The sequence below is a fragment of the Mustela lutreola genome, chromosome 1, assembly GCF_030435805.1.
Source record: "Mustela lutreola isolate mMusLut2 chromosome 1, mMusLut2.pri, whole genome shotgun sequence".
NCBI classification, from domain to species: Eukaryota; Metazoa; Chordata; class Mammalia; order Carnivora; family Mustelidae; genus Mustela; species Mustela lutreola.
The window spans coordinates 288,822,583-288,830,124 of NC_081290.1; the positions used below are offsets into that span (position 1 = coordinate 288,822,583).

The window sequence follows — 7,542 nt, forward strand, 5'->3', positions numbered from 1 at the left end:
ATACACTATGTTCATGGATTGGAAAACTCACCATAGCTAAGACGTCAACATTCCCACAATGATCTACAGTTAGAAATTTCTATCAAAATCCCAGCAGGGTCCTTTGTAGATATAGACAGGCTGGTTCTAAAACTTATATAGAAAGATAAAGAAACTAAAATAGTCACAGCAATTTTGAAAAAGAATATAGTTGAAGGAATAACTCTACTTGATTTTAAGTCTTTGTATATATCTACAAAAACCAAGACAGTGCGTGGCATCAGGAAAGGAAAGGCACGTAGATCAATGAAACAGTACAGAGAACAGAATGTAGCTAAGAGAGAAGAGACAGTAACAGGATAGAGATTAGTATGTAAGAAATAGAGGGGCGCCAGGAGGGCTCAGTGGGTTAAGCCTCTGCCTTGGCTCAGATCATGATCCCAGGGTCCTGGGATGGAGTTCTGCATCCGGCTCCCTGCTTAACAAGGAGCTTGCTTCCTCCTCTGCCTGCCTCTCCCCCTGCTTGGGGATGCACTCTATCTCTCTCTGTTAAGTGAAATCTTTTTTTAAAAAAAATAATTTATTTTATTTTATTTATTTGAGAGACAGAGAGCGTGAGAGGGGAGATACCAGAGGGAGAATCGAGTCCCCGCTGAGCAGGGAGCCCTATGTGGGACTTGATCCCGGGACTCCAGGATTATGACCTGAGCCAAAGACAGACACTTAACCAACTGAGCCACCAGGTGCCCAAATACAATCTTTAAAAAAAAAAAAAGAATGTAACAAACAGAATGCAACCGAATAGAGAATACAGAAAGAGGCCCACACAAGTAGGGCCATCTGGCTTTGACAAAGATACAAAAACAATTCAATGGTAGAAGTATAGACTTTTCAACAAATAGCACTGAAATAATTAGATACGTGTAGGAGAAAAGGAATCTTGATCTAAACCTCATATTTTTTAAAATATTAACTCAACATAGATCATAGTATGCAAACCACAGAGCTATAAAAAGTCTATAAGAAAACAGAAAAATCTTCATGACTTAGGGTTAGACAGAGAAGGCGTTCTCAGATGTAGCACTAAAGACACGATCTGCCAGAGAACAACCTGCTGAATTGAATTTCATCAAAATTAAGACGGGTCACTCCGTGGAACTCCCATGAAAACAGTGGGAAAACAAGCTCAGGTAGGGAGAAAATACTTGAAAACAACAAATGTGACCGCTGGGCTACAAGACATCTAAGACTTCTCCAAACACAACAGTGAGAAAAACACCCTGATGGAAAAGTGGACAAAAGTCATAAAAAGGCTTTCCAAGGAAGAAGCCGTGTGACGGGCCGGGACTCACTCACCTGAGAAGATGTTCGGAAATTCAAATCAGGGACTCCGGGGTGGCTCAGCCGGTGAAGCCTCTGCCTTCGGCTCAGATCATGATCTGGGGGTCCTGGGAGTGGGGAGTCTGCCCCTCCCTCTGCCTGTGCTCACCTATCTCCGTCTTCCAAATAAATACATAAAATCTTTAAGAGCAAAAAAGAAAACACAGGGACGCCTGGGTGGCTCAGTTGGTTAAGCGGCTGCCTTCGGCTCAGGTCATGATCCCAGCGTCCTGGGATCGAGTCCCACATCGGGCTCCTTGCTCGGCAGGGAGCCTGCTTCTCCCTCTGCCTCTAGCCTGCCACTCTGTGCCTGTGCTTGCGCTCTGTATCTCTCTCTCTCTCTAACAAAAAAAAAAAAAAAAAAGAAAACACAAATTAAAGGCGCAGTGAGACACCCCCACACACTCGCTAGGGTGACTTAAAGTTACTAAAGATGCCAAGCGCCGGTGAGGTTAGGGAACGACCGGGTGTGTGACGCACCCCGGGCGGGGACAGCCGCTCCGCTGGAGGACAGCTCGGCGTTCCCTGGGCCGTGAAACGAACACTACCGCATGGCCCGGTGGCCGCATTCTGCATATTCTCCCTGGAGGACGTCAAACCCCAAAATCCACACACACAGGCAGGCAGCAACCCGAATGCCCCAGAAATGGAGGCGGCTCCACGCCCTGCAGTGAGTCCCCAGACAAGGACGCTGTGAGGCTGTCACCTCGTCTCTGGCGCGGGACGCTGACACTTGTAGGCGCAGCCTCCCTCTTCCTCTTCTGCCCCGAACCGGGACAGGCTGGAAGGGAAGCCTGGTGCCCCCACCACGGTGCAGGCCAGCATCCCGGGGCGCTCCCAGCCAGCCCGCCCTTTGCCCCCTGAACACCCCACACCATCTCCTCGCCCTGCTCGCTCTCCCGTGCTTGGGGGCCACGCTGCTCTCGCCAGAAAGCCTGATGTGAGCAGAACGTGCCGTGTCATGTCAGCACGCCCGTGCACCGCACCAGCCACACGCGGACCTCGGCGCGTGTGGCTTCGTCGGTCTTGACATCTAGACAGAAGTCTGGGCGGAGGACCGTCTTGTCTCGGCGGGGCTGAGAGGCCAAACAAGCAACCCAACAAGCCCCGCCCTCGCGAAGGCGGACGGCCGCAGGAAGCTCAGCCGTCCAAGGGCCGATCTCCTGATCCACGCTGCCACCTGGACCGACCTCGGTGCGGCGGTCGCCCAGGCAGGGTCACACGCTGTGCGGCTATGCTTACCTCACGCTCCCCAGCAGAGTCACTCCCAGGGTGGCCAGGGCTCAGGACTGTGGGGACAGTGGAGTTATCCAGGGACGGATGAGGGCGTGTTTTTAGGGTGACGGGACAGTGCGGAGTCTTGGCCGCGGTCATGCTTCTCTGAAGGCTCAGAGCCTCACAGACGATGAATGACAAGGTAGAGACCGTGGGATCCGAGCAAGTCTGTGCCCGAGTTCACGGTGCTGCCCCGATGTCAACTTCTCGTGTTTGACAATGTCCTGGGGTTACGAGAAAGACGATAATTGAGCAGAGAGAGTGGGGGTGTCCGTGTCTCGCGGGGACAGAGTTTCTACCTGGGAAGATGGAAAGTTCTGGAGACGGATGGTGCGGACGGACGTGGTGCCCTGAGCTGTGGACTTAGACACGCGAACACGGCACATTTTATGTTCTCTGTACTTTACCACAATAATAAAACACAAGTCCTACCACGGGAGGGAGCACAGTGCGGGGTGCCCAGGGAACCCTTCGTGTTTCTTGTGAGTCTGAACATTTCCATATGAAAGCAGGACTTTGTAGGCGCTCCCCTGCTTGTAGGATGAGTGATGGGATCACCCTCGCACCGGCAGACCCCGCAGAAGCTGCCCTCCTGGGTCTCAAGCCTTCGGGGACTGGCGACCTGCTGCCTCCTCTGCTTTCTTCCTCCCGCCGCGGGGATGCCCGCACCTGCGATGTCGCCTCGCCTCGGCGCTGTGGTTTGGAAGCAGATAATTTATGCGCTAGTTTCCCTGCCCTCAGATGGAGGGGAAATTTGCCCCAGGACGGGTCATATCCGGAGTATCACCCGTCCTGGACTCAGATGGTTCCGTGATGGGATCTGGGACTCTCGACCTAATGGTGTTTGACACGACCTGAGTCTGTAACGGGCTGGGAATTTAGGGGCTCTCGGGATACGGTGTGTGCGTCCTGCACATGGGACAAAGGTGGACGTTTGGGGTCCACGAGGCAGACTGTCGTGGGCTGAATGGTGGTCCCCCCAAAATTTACGTCCTGTCCTAATTCCTAGAACCTGTGAGTGTTCCCTTATGTAAGAAAAAAGTAAATGTGAATCGTATTTTGAAAAAGGGTCTTCGCAGATGCAGCAAGTTAAGGATCTTGAGGAGGGGACATTGCCCAGATTATAGGCGGGGTATAGATGCCAACAGGTGTCCTTACCAGAGAGACGCAGAGACAGACAGACGGACAGAACAGGAGGCAGCGGTGTGGCCCAGGACTGTGTTCGGCATGAAATGGGCGTGAGCCCAAGACGCCACGGTAGCTGGAAGAGGTCAAAGAACAGCCCCTCCCCGCAACCCCCGGGAGTGTGGTCCTCACACCTGGATTTAGGGTCTGGCCTCCAGAAGTGTGAGAGAAGAAACTCTCTTGCTTTAAGTCAGCCGGTGTGACGTAACTTTTACAGCAACCGCACCCGCCGACCAGTACTTGCTTCGAGAAATGCATCTGGACCCCAGCTCTCGGTTCCAGGTGACGCATCCAGTACGGGGCTCGGTCCTGTTCCTACCAGAGCTACCCCAGAGCTTTCTGCCTTTTTTTTTTTTTTTTTTTTGGTTTTTATTTTATCATGTTACCTCAGTCACCAGACGGCACAGCATTAGTGTTTGACGTCGTGTTCCAGGTTCATTGTTTCCTAGCACACCCAGTGCGCCGTGCGGTCCGTGCCTCCTTAGTACACATCACCGGGCGGACCCTAAGCCCCGCTCCCTGCGCTCTAAAACCCTCAGTTTGTCTCCCGGAGCCCACAGTCTCCCAGGGTTCGTCCCCCCTTTCAGTTCCCCCTTCCTTCTCCGAATGTCCTACCTGCTATTCCTTATTTTCCACAAATAAGTGAAACCATATGATAAGTGACTTTCTCTGCTTGACTTACTTCACTCAGCAGAACCCCCTCCAGTCCCGTCCACGTCGATGCAAATGCTGGGTGTGCATCATCCTTCCTGCTGGCTGCGGGATACTCCATCGTGGATATGGACCACATCTTTTTTATCCATCCGTCCGTTGAAGGGCATCTTGGCTCTTTCCACAGTTTGGTGATTCTGGCCATTGCTGCCATGAACACTGGGGTACAGATGGCCCTTCTGTTCACGACATCGGTATCTTCGGGGTAAATCCTCAGTAGTGCAATTGCTCTAAAGGCAAAGGAAACAAAAGTGAAAATGAACTTCTGGGACTTCGTCAAGATCAAAAGCTTCTGCACAGCCAAGGTAACAGTCAACAAAACAAAGAGGCAGCCCACGGGATGGGAGAAGATGTTCACAAATGACACTAGAGATAAAGGGCTGGCATCCAGGATCTATAAAGAACTCCTCAGGGACGCCTGGGAGGCTCAGTTGGTTAAGCTGCTGCCTTCGGCTCAGGTCATGATCCCAGCGTCCTGAGATCGAGTCCCACATCGGGCTCCTTGCTTGGCAGGGAGGCTGCTTCTCCCTCTGCCTCTGCCTGCCTCTCTGCCTGCTTGTGCTCGCTCCCGCTTCTCTCTCTATGACAAATAAATAAATAAAATCTTTAAAAAAAAAAAAAAAAAAAAGAACTCCTCAAACTCAACACACACAAAACAGATAATCATAGCAAAAAAATGGGCAGAAGACATGAACAGACACTTCTCCAATGAAGACATGTGAAAAAACGTTCATCGTCACTAGCCATCAGGGAGACTGAAATCAAAACCACGCAGAGATACCATCTTACACTGGTTAGAATGGCCCGAATTAATAGGACAGGAAGCAACACGTGCTGGAGGGAAGTGGAGAAAAGGGACCGCCCCGCACTGCCGGCGGGAAAGCAAGCTGGCGCGGCCACTCTGGAAAACAATGTGGAGGTTTTTTAAGAAGTTAAAAATAGAGCTTCCCTACGAGTGTTCTGCTTTTTGATGGACACGTGGGGTGTGAGCTGTCCTGTGAGCCCAGCACTGACCACAAGAGGCCACTGCGGGCTTGGAACAGGCGGGCGCCTGAGGCCCTGAAGCATTTACTTCACTGGATGTTTTACCACTTTGAATACAAACAGCACCCTGGTTGGCGGCAACCTTAGTGACAGCTCAGAGGGGCCCTCTGGTGCTGGCCCGTCCCCCTCCCCAGCTGTGGATCTCCTCTCCTGCACAGCTTGCTTCAGGGAACGCGGGGCGGAGGGCCCCACCTTCGGACTCTGTAGAAGCATCCGTGGCCCACACAGGCTGCAGAGCCTCTGCTAGTCGGACACCAGAATGAAGGACCACAGCGAGAACAACATTGGGGGTGGGGGAGTGTTTATTTGGGGATTTCACGGTGCAGGTCCTGACTCAGTACACACACCAGAGGGATCGGGGAACAGGAGCCAGCCACGCAGAGATGCTCAGGAGTGGGGCCAACTCTTGGCGGCAAAGGGTCCCTCGGATTAGGGGAACCCACCATCTGCTGCTCCCCTGGGACTCGGCTCCCACTGGAGTCCGAGGTGAGGCGGGCAGGAGGATGAGGATTGGGGGTAGAGTATCTTCAGGAGGAGGGATGGGCCCAGAGGCTGTCATATCTGCAGGAGTCCTGGTCAAGCCAGAGCCCAAGACGGGGCTGGTGTCAGGACCCCGCAGGGGCCACAGAGTGACCTCGGCAAAAATGTATGGTTCCTCAAGAACAGGTAAGAGGGACCCAATTCTACCACATGAATGACGTCTGTCTTCTATCGCAGCAGAACAGGGTCCTCCTGGGTCTGTAGACCAAGTTCCCACACATGGAGAGATAAAGGCTCCAGAGTGAGCTCAGGAGAGGACATGTGAAAGGAGCTGATTCAGGAAAATCACAATATAGGTTTCACCAAACACTGAGAAAGAAACCCAAGGTCTGGGTTCAGAGCTTTAGATGTTCACTGGCAGCAAATGGGGACACAGCAGCTGGACTGGGAGCAGCAGGGCTTGCAGCAGCTGGACTGGGAGCAGCAGGGAACACAGCAGCAGGACTGGGAGCAGCAGGGTTTGCAGCAGCTGGACTGGGAGCAGCAGGGCTTACAGCAGCTGGACTGGGAGCAGCAGGGTTTGCAACAGCTGGACTGGGAGCAGCAGGGGACACAGCAGCTGGACTGGGAGCAGCAGGGCTTACAGCAGCTGGACTGGGAGCAGCAGGGCTTACAGCAGCTGGACTGGGAGCAGCAGGGTTTGCAGCAGCTGGACTGGGAGCAGCAGGGTTTGCAACAGCTGGACTGGGAGCAGCAGGGGACACAGCAGCTGGACTGGGAGCAGCAGGGTTTGCAGCAGCTGGACTGGGAGCAGCAGGGTTTGCAACAGCTGGACTGGGAGCAGCAGGGGACACAGCAGCTGGACTGGGAGCAGCAGGGTTTGCAGCAGCTGGACTGGGAGCAGCAGGGCTTGCAACAGCTGGACTGGGAGCAGCAGGGCTTGCAGCAGCTGGACTGGGAGCAACCACATGAGCCACAGCTGGAGCAGGAACAGGCTGGCACACAGCAGCACACGGGCTTGCAGCAGCAGACGGGCACACAGCAGCTGGAGCCACAGCCCCCACAGCCGGAGCCACAGCCCCCGGAACAGCCACAGCAGCTCATGGTTCTGGTGGGTTGAGGGTGGAGCAGGTCAGAGGAGCAGGTGCGGAGGACAGGTGTTCAGGTGTGGGGCCTCCTGGGCCGGGAGCCCTTTATACACCTGCCCAGGGTCAGGTGAGGTGCTGGACACACGGCCACTTCCTTGTTTCTATTCATGTTCTCTTCCCAGGGAAAATGTGTGTCCTTTTAAAATAACATAAATATTGCTTTATGCCTGTGACACACTTCCTCCTTACACAATGTTTCCCTCTAAACCTTCAAGGTCAGAGTCCTCTCTTCTCTAGTGAGCCTTTGGAAACGAGGCAAGGTTGGTCGGCTCCCGCGCACCGCCCTTTGTGTCCTGGATAGGCTTCTCTGGGAGAAAGACTCGTTACAGAGTTTTTAGTG

At 53.4% G+C, this 7,542-nt stretch overlaps 1 long non-coding RNA gene across 1 annotated transcript; it reads right to left on the reverse strand.

Annotated features, from left to right (window-relative positions):
• Positions 1-1,354: 1,354 nt before the first annotated feature.
• On the reverse strand, positions 1,355-2,703 carry LOC131817818 (uncharacterized). Its single transcript, XR_009348591.1, has 3 exons — positions 2,602-2,703; positions 1,840-1,942; positions 1,355-1,500 (listed from the first exon to the last, which is right to left on the reverse strand). It is a non-coding gene; the product is annotated as an uncharacterized LOC131817818 (long non-coding RNA).
• Between the last annotated feature and the right edge of the window lie 4,839 nt (positions 2,704-7,542).